Genomic DNA, 13143 nt, shown 5'->3' on the forward strand with positions numbered 1-13143 from the left:
TTGTTTAGCATGCTGGAAGGTTTTCCATGTCTTTCTTTAGGTAAAAAAAATCAGTAATATTGTTTTTATTTCAACTTAGATCATTATAATGACTAACTTGCATAGACTAGTGATTAAAAAAGGGGGGATTGTACCTAATTAAGTTACTATTCAAAATTAATTTTGTTCTTACTAATTTTTCCCTTGCTCTTATGGTACCATTACATTTATATATTTTCCACATGAAAGAGTTGGTGAAATTCCTCTTGGGCCTCGTATGACAGTGATAAAAACACGCCGTTCATCAAACTGAATTTCTCAAGAGACACTGGAAAAATTGTTGATTACATGGCAAAGTTTGTGACACCCTAGAGTACGCATGTTGGAGGCGGAGATTCATTTGGAACTTTAGGGAAGAGGTCTGAAATCACATCACTTGGGATACTGATACTCATCATTAATTAATGGGGTGAAATCTTCAAGGCTGTTAAGTAACAGATTCAGGGAGGAAAAAGGGAGAGAGAGAGAGTAACCTAAAAGGAGTCCAGAAGTAGGAATACCTGAGAAAAAAATGTATTAGACCATATTAGGTTTAAGAACAACAAAAAGTATTATGCCAGGTTATCATGTTTCCTTTTAACCACCAAAAAGACATTAGACCATGTTAGCATTAATGATTCTAAACATACTACTTATAGATTGATCAGCATATGTACCTTTATAATGTATATTATCTTTCTCTCTCTCTCTTTCTCTCTTGTCTCTCTTCCCCTCGCCTCTTTCTCTGTCTCTCTAAACATATTTATTTCTATATAGGTCCAGAATCACTATTCTAATTTGTAATATTCATTATGAGCAAATATTCTCTCCATGAAATTGCTTATTTACTTAGAATGAAATTTCTGAGAGACTAAAATGTTAGTATCAAGAAAATGAAGCATGACCAAGACAAAATATAAATATAAAAGAGTCATTTCTCTTCCACCAAAGAGAAGGGAAAGCTATTCATTTTTATGGAAATAATTTCTTGGCTTCTTTATTAGTCAGGGTTCTTCAGAGAAACAGATCCACTAGGATGGAAAGATACATGTGCAGACCTACCTATCTATCTGGGCTTCTCTGGTAGCTCAATTAGTAAAGAATATGTGCAATGTAGGAGATGCTGGTTCGATTCCTGGGTCAGGAAGATTCCCCTGGAGATGATAGGCTACCCACGCACTGGCTTCCCCAGAGGCTCAGATGGTAATTAATCTGCTGCAATGCAGAAGACGTGGGTTGGATTCCTGGGTTGAGACAATCCCCTGGAGGAGGGCATGGCAAACCACTCCAGCATTCTTGCCTGGTGAATCCCTATGAACAGAGGAGCTTGGCAGGCCGCAGTCAATGGGATCACAAATAGTCAGAAATGACTGAGTGACTAAGTGTGCATTTATCTATATATCTATTTCATGTGTATCTTCATCCTATATAGACTGGATATATCCTATATATATTGTAAATCTTGGGACTTATTCTCCATAATTGCATGAAAAGGATTTATTCAAAAGAATTAGCTTATGCAATTATGAAGGTTGATAAGTCTCAAGATCTACAGTAGGCACACTGGAGATCAGGAGAACCAGTGGTAGAATTCTAGACCAAAATTCAGCAGGTTTGAGACTCAAAAAGGGCTGATGTTTCATTTCAAGTCCAAAGGCCGGAAAAAACTGTTGTCCCAACTCAAGGCAGTCAGGCAAGAGAAATTTCCTCTTATTTGCAAGAGGTGAGCGATTTTTTTTTTTTTTTTCCCTATTCAGGTCCTTACTGATTGGATGAAATCTGCTCACATTAGAGACGGCAACCTACTTTACTCAGATGCCATTTTGATGTTTGCCTATTATTCAACCTGTAGCATATCTTTTAAAGACTTGTTACAAGTATAAATACATTTCTTCCTCAAATATTCATTTTAAGATAGGACATAAAGGAAATAAAAGATGTTTTGTAAATCTTCTGAGAAGTTGTGCTTATATGTATTTGCTGTCTGTAATCAATATGCAATGGTTCTAAAACCATTCAATAGCAAAACCTCAGCAAAGCCTCCCTAGTTGAAAAATAAATACATTTATGCTGGTAGCTCAGATTAATGATATTTGAAAATGGAAGGTTGACTCAGCTATATAGCAGAGGATACTGAGTAATGTCTGGGCAGCAGATGTAGATATTATTTTCCCACATTAAAGCTAGAAAGGTCTGTGAATGCCCTTTCCCCCAAACCAAACAAAAAGAAACATTCTATAGTATATATTTCCCAGTGTGCATTGGCTTTAACAAGGAGCAAACAAAACAGTATATCCAATAATTCTGTCACTGTGCAGAGGTACAGTGCTCCCTATGTAAAAGGGAAAAAACAGAGATACCATTTGTTAAATCTTAGTATTTGAGCTAGAAAGTCCATATTAAACTTTGTTAAGGAAAAATAATTATATTGAGTCATAAAAGTTAATAACTATACCAAGAGGATATAGCTTATTTTATAATCACCATCTTGGTTCTCAAAAATTTTCAGCCTTTCTTAGAGAGCTATACACATCTGGAACTGTTTCTGTTTAGTTGACTTAGTCCTCAACTCTAAATAAGGCAATATAAAACATTCATAAAATTTGTATCACCTCTTAGCTCAGTTACTAAGAGGGATTACAAATGTATTTGTAAGAGGGATACAAACGTATGTATGAGAGTTAAATACATTAGTGCCATTTTTTTCTTGATCCTTTAATTATTCTTAAAAATTCCTTTTTGTATGGTTCCTTTTCAAAAAGAAAGCATTCATTAAATGTCTTGGTATGCAATGGATTTTATATTTAAAGCATGTATAATTTTATTTATGGTAATGACATACTGTAGTGTTTCAAAAACTGGAATTTATGGACTACAGGAAATTCACAGATGTTTTCTCCAGGGGTCTAGATGTCTTGAATGAAATACAGGTTGCATTGTATGTGCCAAAACTTTGAAAAGTTAACCATACCTCCATTTGAAAAATTATTAACTATCTTCATTGTGTCAACTTAAATTAAATATTAAATTGATCATTTCAAAATATGTGTAAATCAGACCATCATGCTGTATGCCTTACACTTATATAGTGATGTATGCCAATTATTTTTCAATAAAATTGGAAATCTTAAATTGAAATAGCATGCTATATAGGAACATATTCAATAGTGAAAAATAAAAGACCATTTTTTTTTAAATAAGATGACTGAATCAATTATTTTTATTTTGTAGCTCTATCTCCTTGATCTCATTTCATATCATCTTTACAAAGTTTTCATGGCATTTTGAAGTAGCCAGAAGTTGAGGGTTCAATTTTGTGATTTTTTTTTTTTTTTGACTGCTAAGTCACTTCAGTTGTGTCCAACTCTGTGCAACCCCATAGACGGCAGCCCACCAAGCTCCCCCGTCCCTGGGATTCTCCAGGCAAGAACATTGGAGTGGGTTGCCATTTCCTTCTGCAATGCATGAAAGTAAAAAGTGAAAGGGACCCCATGGACTGTAGCCCACTAGGCACCTCCATCCATGGGATTTTTCCAGGCAAGAGTACTGGAGTGGGGTGACGTTGTGTTTTAATTTCTTTAAAAATTCAAAATTTGAATGCCTTTCATGATAGAACGAAAAAAGTGATCACAGAATTTTAAGTTTCTTCCATCATGGGTTTTGCAATCTACTTGGTTTAGACAATAGAACATTAGCAAACATAAGGTTGCTTGCGGAACCCATGTGAAGAAGCTGATATTAGACTAATGTATAGTGAAGACACAAGACCTGTGTTTGTCAGAGCAAACAGCCATACACATGTGTGAGTTCATCTGGGAAAAATCAGCTTTCAACTATCAGCCAGGGACAAAGGTACATGTGAGCCCAGGACATACCAGCAGATGAACTGCCCAGCTGAGTCTGAATCAAACTGACAACGCTCAGGACCATCATTTATTAAAATAATTGTTCGGTTCTCTAAGTTCTGGGGCATTTTGTTATATAATAATAGATATAGCATGCCCACCTTAAGGGGGCTGATGACTCAGCCAGTAAAGAATCCACCTGCAATGGAGGAGACACAAGAGACTTTGGTTCAATCCCTAGGTCAAGAAGATCCCCTTAGGAGGAAATGGCAACTTACTCCAGTATTCTGACCTGTAAAATCCCATGGACAGAGAAGCCTGGTAAGCTAGAGTATAAAGAGTCACAAAGAGCCAGACATGATTGAGCAACTAAGCGTGCATGGCTTCTCTAAAGGTGACACTAGTTCTTGTCATCCTATTTTGTATTACACCAGATAGACTCATACATCTATGTTATCAAACTGCCTAATGAAAGCATTTCGTTTCTGGGTCCATGTTCTTACAGAAAATCTACTCTTTAAAAAAAGAAGCATTCAGTATGCTACTGGCACAAAAACAGATACATAGATTAACAGAATAGGAGAGAAAGTGCAGAAATAAACCCACACACACTTAAGATCAATTGAACTACAACAAAGGAGGCAAAAATAGACAATGGAGAAAAGAGAGTCTCTTAAATGAGTGGTGCTGGGAAAACTGGATAGCTACATGTGAAAAAATAAAATTAGAACATTATCTAATACTGCATACAAAAATAAACTCAAAATGGATTAAAGACCTAAATCTATAACTGGATACTATAGAACTTTTAGAAGAAAACATAGAACACTGACGTAAATCACTGCAATATTTTGTTGGATCTATCTTCTACAGTAATGGAAACAAAAACAAGAAACCATAAACAAAATGAAAAGACAATCTATGAGCTGACAGAAAATATTTGAAAATGATATGACCAACAGGGCATTTTTCAAATACACAAACAGCTTGCACAGCTCTGTAGCACAAAAAAAATGTCAAAAAGTTAGCAGAAGACCTAAATAGACATTTCTCCAAAGAAGACATACAGATGTCCAGTAGGCACAAGAAAACATGTTCAACATCACAGATTATTACAGAAATACAAACCAAAACTACAATGAGGTATCACCTCACTCTGGTGCTGGAGTGTGCTCAGTCGGTTGTGTTTGACTCTTGCAAACCTGAGTGTAGCCTGCCAGACTTGTCTGTACATGGAATTTTCAGGGCAAGAATACTGGAATGAGTTGCCATTTCCTTCTCCAAAATGCTGGAGAGGGTGTGGAGAAAAGGGAACGCTCCTACACTGTGGGCAGTAATGTAAATTGGTGCAGACTCTATGGTGAATAGTACAGAGGTTCTTTAAATTAACATTCGTCCAAGTAATCCCAATCCTGGACATTTAACCAGAGAAAACTCTAATTCAAAAAGATACATGCACCCCAATATTCATAGCAACACTATTTAAAATAGACAAGACATGGAACCAACATAAGTGTCCATCAACAGAAGAATGGATAAAGAAGATGTGGTATACATAAATATATATATATAATGGAATAATACTAGGCCATAAAAACAATGAAATGCCATTTAAGGCAGAGATTATAACACTAATTGAAGTAAGTCAGACAGAGAAAGACAAATATACGATACTATTTACATGTAGAATCTAGAAAATGATACTAATGAACTTGTTTAGAAAATAGAAATAGACTCACAGACATAGAAAGCAACCTAGTGGTTACAAAAGGGGAAAGAGGGGAAAAGATAAATTAGGAATTAGGTATTGCATATCAGTTCAGTTCAATTCAGTCACTCAGTCGGGTCTGACTCTTTGTGATCCTATGAATCGCAGCACGCCAGGCCTCCCTGTCCATCAGCAACTCCTGGAGTTCACTCAGACTCACGTCCATCGAGTCAGTGATGCCATCCAGCCATCTCATCCTCTGTCATCCCCTTCTCCTACTGCCACCAATCCCTCCCAGCATCAGAGTCTTTTCCAGTGAGTCAACTCTTCACATGAGGTGGCCAAAATACTGGAATTTCAGCTTTAGCATCATTCCTTCCAAAGAAATCCCAGGGCTGATCTCCTTCAGAATGGACTGGTTGGATCTTCTTGTAGTCCAAGGGACTCTCAAGAGTCTTCTCCAACACCACAGTTCAAAAGAATCAATTTTTTGGCACTAAGCTTTCTTCACAGTCCAACTCTAGCATCCATACATGACTACTGGTTACAAGAGGGTATCAGAGGGCAGACACACTGAAACCATACTCACAGAACACTAGTCAGTCTAATCACACTAGGACCACAGCCTTGTCTAACTCAATGAAACTAAGCCATGCCTGCGGGGCAACCCAAGACGGGTGGGTCATGGTGGAGAGGTCTGACAGAATGTGGTCCACTGGAGAAGGGAATGGCAAACCACTTCAGTATTCTTGCCTTGAGAACCCCATGAACAGTATGAAAAGGCAAAATGATAGGATACTGAAAGAGGAACTCCCCAGGTCATTAGGTGCCCAACATGCTACTGGAGATCACTGGAGAAATAACTCCAGAAAGAATGAAGGGATGAAGCCAAAGCAAAAACAATACCCATGTGGATGTGACTGGTGATAGAAGCAAGGTCCGATGCTGTAAGGAGCAATATTGCATAGGAACCTGGAATGACAGGTCCATGAATCAAGGCAAATTGAAAATGTTCAAACAAGGGATGGCACAAGTGAACGTCAACATTCTAGGAATCAGAAAACTAAAATGGACTGGAATGGGTGAATTTAACTCAGATGACCATTATATCTACGACTGTGGGCAGGAATCCCTCAGAAGAAATGGAGTAGCCATCATGGTCAACAAAAGAGTCCGAAATGCACTACTTGGATGCAATCTCAAAAACGACAGAATGATCTCTGTTCGTCTCCAAGGCAAACCATTCAATATCACAGTTATCCAAGTCTATGCCCCAACCATTAATGCTGAAGAAGCTGAAGTTGAACGGTTCTATGAAGACCTACAAGACCTTTTAGAACTAAGACCCAAAAAAGATGTCCTTTTCATTATAGGGACTGGAATGCAAAAGTAGGAAGTCAAGAAACACCTAGAGTAACAGGCAAAATTGGCCTTGGAATGCAGAATGAAGCAAGGCAAAGACTGATAGAGTTTTGCCAAGAAAATGCACTGGTCATGGCAAACAGCATCTTCCAACAACACAAGAGAAGACTCTACACATGGACATCACCAGATGGTCAACACCAAAATCAGATTGATTATATTCTTTGCAGCCAAAGATGGAGAAGCTCTATTCGGTCAACAAAAATAAGACCAGGAGCTGACTGTGGATCAGATCATGAACTCCTCATTACCAAATTCAGACTCTAATTGAAGAAAGTAGGGAAACTGCTAGACCATTCAGGGATGACCTAAATCAAATTACTTATGATTATACAATGGAAGTGAGAAATAGATTTAAGGGCCTAGATCTAACAGATAGAGTGCCTGATGAACTATGGAATGAGGTTCATGACATTGTACAAAGACAGGGCTCAAGACCATCTCCATGGAAAAGAAATGCAAAAGAGCAAAATGGCTGTCTGGGGAGGCCTTACAAATAGCTGTGAAAAGAAGAGAAGTGAAAAGCAAAGAAGAAAAGGAAAGATATAAGCACACCTGAATGCATAGTTCCAAAGAATAGCAAGAAGAGATAAGAAATCCTTCTTCAGCGATCAATGCAAACAAATCGAGAAAAAGAGCAGAATGGGAAAGACTAGAGATCTCTTCAAGAAAATTAAAGATACCAAGGGAACATTTCATGCAAAGATGGGCTCGATAACAAACAGAAATGGTCTGGACCTAACAGAAGCAGAAGATATTAAGAAGAGGTGGTAAGAATATGTAGAAGAACTGTACAAAAAAGATCTTCACGACCAAGATAATCACGATGGTGTGATCACTCACCTAGAGCCAAACATCCTGGAATGTGAAGTCAACTGGGCCTTAGAAAGCCTCACTACGAACAAAGCTAGTGGAGCTGATGGAATTTCAGTAGAGTTATTTCAAACCCTGAAAGATGATGCTGTGAAAATGCTGCACTCAATATGCCAGAAAATTTGGAAAACTCAGCAGTAGCCACAAGACTAGAAAAAGTCAGTTTTCATTCCAATCGCAAAGAAAAGCAATGCGAAAGAAAGCTCAAACTACCACACAATTGCATTTATCTCACATGCTAGTAAAGTAATGCTCAAAATTCTCCAAGCCAGGCTTCAGCAATACTTGAACCGTGAACTTCCAGATGTTCAAGCTGGTTTTAGAAAAGGCAGAGGAACCAGAGATCAAATTGCCAACATCCACTGGATCATGGAAAAAGCAAGAGAGTCCCAGAAAAACATCTATTTCTGCTTTATTGACTATGCCAAAGTCTTTGACAATAAACTGTGGAAAATTCTGAAAGAGATGGGAATACCAGACCACCTCACTGGCCTCTTAAGAAATCTGTATGCAGGTCAGGAAGCAACAGTTAGAACTGGACATGGAACAACAGACTGGTTCCAAATAGGAAAAGGAGTACGTCAAGGCTGTATATTGTCACCCTGATTATTTAACTTATATGCAGAGTGCATCATGGGAAATGCTGGACTGGAAGAAACACAGGCTGGAATCAAGATTGCCAGGAGAAATATCAATAACCTCAGATATGCAGATGACATGACGCTTATGGCAGAAAGTGAGGAGGAACTCAAAAGCCTCTTGATGAAAGTGAAAGTGGAGAGAGAAAAAATTTGGCTTAAAGCTCAACGTTCAGAAAATGCAGATCATGGCATCTGGTCCCATCACTTCATGGGAAACAGATGGGGAAACAGGGGAAACAGTGGAAACAGTGTCAGACTTTAATTTTTTGGGCTCCAAAATCACTGCAGATGGTGACTGCAGTCATGAAATTAAAAGATGCTTACTCCTTGGAAGAAAAGTTATGACCAACCTAGAGAGCATATTCAAAAGCAGAGATATTACTTTGCCGATTAAGGTTCGTCTAGTCAAGGCTATGGTTTCTCCTGTGGTCATGTATGGATGTGAGAGTTAGACTGAGAAGAAGGCTGAGTGCCAAAGAATTGATGCTTTTGAACGGTGGTGTTGGAGAAGACTCTTGAGGGTTTCTTGGACTGCAAGGAGATCCAACTAGTCCATTCCGAGGGAGATCAGCCCTGGGATTTCTTTGGAAGGAATAATGCTAAAGCTGAAACTCCAGTACTTTTGCCACCTCATGCGAAGAGTTGACTCATTGGAAAAGACTCTGATGCTGGGAGGGATTGGTGGCGTTAGGAGAAAGGGACAACAGAGGATGAGATGGCTGGATGACATCACTGACTCGATGGACGTGAGTCTGAGTGAACTCTGGGAGTTGGTGATGGACAGGGATGCCTGGCGTGCTCAATTCATGGGTTTGCAAAGAGTTGGACACAACTGAGCGACTGAACTGAACTGAACTTGACTAGACAGACCTTTGTTGGCAAAGTAATGTCTCTGCTTTTGAATATGCTATCTAGGTTGGTCATAACTTTTCTTCCAAGGAGTGTTTTTTAATTTCATGGCTGCAGTCACCATCTGTAGTGATTTTGGAGCCCAGAAAAACAAAGTCTCACACTGTTTCCACTGTTTCCCCATCTATTTCCCATGAAGTGATGGCACCAGATGCCATGATCTTCGTTTTCTGAATGTTGAGCTTTAAGCCAACTTTTTCACTCTCCTCTTTCACTTTCATCAAGAGGCTCTTTAGCTCCTCTTCACATTCTGCCATAACGGTGGTGTCATCTGCATATCTGAGGTTATTGATATTTTTCCTGGCAATCTTGATTCCAGCTTGTGTTTCTTCCAACCCAGCGTTTCTCATGATGTATTCTGCATATAAGTTAAATAATCAGGGTGACAATATACAGCCGTGATGTACTCCTTTTTCTATTTGGAACCAGTCTGTTGTTCCATGTCCAGTTCTAACTATTGTGTCCTGACCTGCATATAGGTTTCTCAAGACGCCAGTGAGGTGGTCTGGTATTCCCATCTCTTTCAGAATTTTCCACAGTTTATTGTGATCCACACAGTCAAAGACTTTGGCATAGTCAATAAAGCAGAAATAGATGTTTTTCTGGAACTCTCTTGCTTTTCCCATGATCCAGTGGATGTTGGCAATTTGATCTCTGGTTCCTCTGCCTTTTCTAAAACCAGCTTGAACATCTGGAAGTTCACGGTTCAAGTATTGCTGAAGCCTGGCATGGATAATTTTGAGCATTACTTTACTAGCATGTGAGATGAGTGCAATTGTGCAGTAGTTTGTGGATTCTTTGGCATTGCCTTTCTTTGGAAAGGAATGAAAACTGACTTTTTCTAGTCTTGTGGCCACTGCTGAGTTTTCCAAATCTGCTGACATATTGAGTGCAGCCCTTTCACAGCATCATCTTTCAGGATTTGAAATAGCTCAACTGGAATTCCATCACTTCCACTAGCTTTGTTCATAGTGATGCTTTCTAAGACCCACTTGACTTCACATTCCAGGATGTCTGGCTCTAGGTGAGTGATCACACCATCGTGATTATCTTGATTGTAAAGGTCTTTTTTGTATAGTGCTTCTGTGTATTCTTGCCACCTCTTGGTATGTACACTACTATATATAGAATAGATAAACAACAAGGACCTACTGTACAGCACAGAAAACTACATTCAATATTTTGTGATAACCTATAATGGAAAAGAATCTAAAAGGAATATACAGTGTTTTATGTATATATCTGTATCACTTTGCTGTATATCTGAAATATTACCAATCAACTATACCCTAATTTAAAAAAGCACTGAATATCTATTATGTGTTTATAAATATAATGAGGCCCTGGGAGTACAAATATGAATAAGACTTAATAACCTTCCTCAAGTAACCTCTATCTAGTGGAAAGATAATTATGTGTGCAATTAGCATAGAGTAGGCATCAGATACATAATATATAAAGTTAGTCCCTTCAGATTATGCATTTCAGATCCACACCTGTAATTTCAGCAGACTCTTCAGGCTTTTTCTCTGGCTCTCTCTTTTTCATATCCCATGAATTCTACAGTGCACATGCATATATTCATAAAATCTACTTGGAATCTTTGGCTTTTTCTGGGTGATAGGGAAGTCAGAATAATCCTTTGGTGCTGGATGTCATCCCCACTGGTATTAGTAGCAGTGATAGCACTTCATAGCCATGACTACCTTCAGTAAAGCCTGAACTTAGTAGCAATAACCTCAGGTGAGTCAATACTGTGCCCAGTGTAGCAATCATTCTCCAATGTAAAGTTTACTCAGGTGCCCAGTTGTGGTGAGAGGCAGCATTCTTCACTGTTACTATAGCTGACAAGTCTCAAATCCTTGGAAGTTCTAAGGAAGGAAAGGTAAAATTAAACCACTGGATTCTTCTGATGGCAGTTCAGAGCTGGTAGCCTTGTGGCATTGGCTGTTGCTGGTATGAGGGCATGTCAGAAAAAGTAATACAAATTACTTTTGCAGTTGTATGTTGCCACCTAACTAATTCATATATCAGCTAATGAAGATTTGGTATTTGTCATTATTTTATATATTTAAGTTTTTGAGAGAGTACAAGAAATTGTAAATATGCTTCTAAAGTTCTTAAGTTGGTTGTTTCTGAAGGAAATTGTTAAAACAATGCTATTCCATTTATTTGGGTCAGTTAAGATTTCCTTATGGTCATCTAGCATACTCTAAAAAGTATCTCTGTAATCAATGGGGAATTCAAACATCTTAACCTGAATGAAATTAAAGAGAAGACATATTGGAATATGTCTGCTGCCTCAGTAGATTCTCACTTTATCTATTGTGCCTTGATAAACATTCCAAGATTTACTCAGTAAAGCTGGTAAGGCTATGGAATTACACCAAAGCTATTTAAAATCCTAAAAGATGATGCTATCAAAGTGCTGAAGTCACTATGTTAGCAAATTTGGAAAATGAAACAGCAGCCACAGGACTGGAAAAGGTTAATCCTCATCCCAATTCCCAAGAAAAGCAGTACTAAAGAATGTTCTAACCACCAGACAATTGTACTCACCTCCCATGTTAGTAAAGTTATGATCAAAATCCTGCATGCTTGGTTTCAGCATTATATAAACCAAGAACTTTCAGATGTCCAAGCTGGGCTAAGAAAAGGCAGAAATCAAATTGCCAACATTCTCTGGATCACAGAGAAAGAAAGGGAATTCTAGAAAAACATCTACCTTTGTTTCATTGGTTACATTAAAGTCTTTGACTGTGTGGATCATAACAAACTGTGTAAAACTCTTAAAGTGATTGGAATATCATACCATCTTACTTGTCTCCTGAGAAACCTGTATGCCAGTCAAGAAGCAACAGTTAGAATCTTGGAACAACTGACTGGTTCAGGATGGGGAAAGGAGTAAAACAAGGCTGTTTACTGTCAATCTGTTTATTTAACTTATATGCAGAGCACATCATGAGAAATGCTGGGCTGAATGAGTTCAAAATTGGAATCAAGATTACCGGGAGAAATATCAACAACCTTAGATGTGTGGATGATATCACTCTAATGGCAGAAAGCAAACGGGAACTAGAGAACCTCTTGATGAGGTGAAGGAGAAGAGTGAAAAATCCAGCTTAAAACTAAATATTAAAAAAAAAAAAAAAAAAAAAAAACCACCAAAACTAAGATCATGGCATCTGGTCTCATCACTTCATGGCAAATAGAAGGGGAAAAAGTGGAAGCAGTGACAGATTTCCTCTTCTTAGGCTGTAAAATCACTCAGGATGGTAACTGCAGCCATGAAATTAGAAGACAATTGTTTCTTGGCAGGAAAGCTATGAGAAGCCTAGACAGTGTGTTAAAAAGCAAAGACATCACTTTGCTGACAAAGCTCCATATAGTTAAGGTTATGGCCTTTCTAGTAGTCATGGACAGCTGTGAGAGTTGTCCATAACGAAACCAGACCATAAAGAAGCCAGCGCGACACCGAAGAATTAATGCTTTTGAACTGTGGTGCTGGAAAAGACTCTTGAGAGTCCCTTGGACTGCAAGGAGATTAAACCAGTCAATCTTAAAGGAAGTCAACTCTGAATACTCATTGGAAGGCCTGATGCTGAAGCTGAAGCTCCAGTATTTTGGCCACCTGATGCACAGAGCCAACTTATCGGAAAAGGCCCTGATGCTGGGAAAGATTGAGGGTAGAAAGAAAAGAGGGCAACAGAGGATGAGATGATTGGAT

Source organism: Capricornis sumatraensis, chromosome 3 (genome assembly GCF_032405125.1).
Source record: "Capricornis sumatraensis isolate serow.1 chromosome 3, serow.2, whole genome shotgun sequence".
NCBI lineage: Eukaryota > Metazoa > Chordata > Mammalia > Artiodactyla > Bovidae > Capricornis > Capricornis sumatraensis.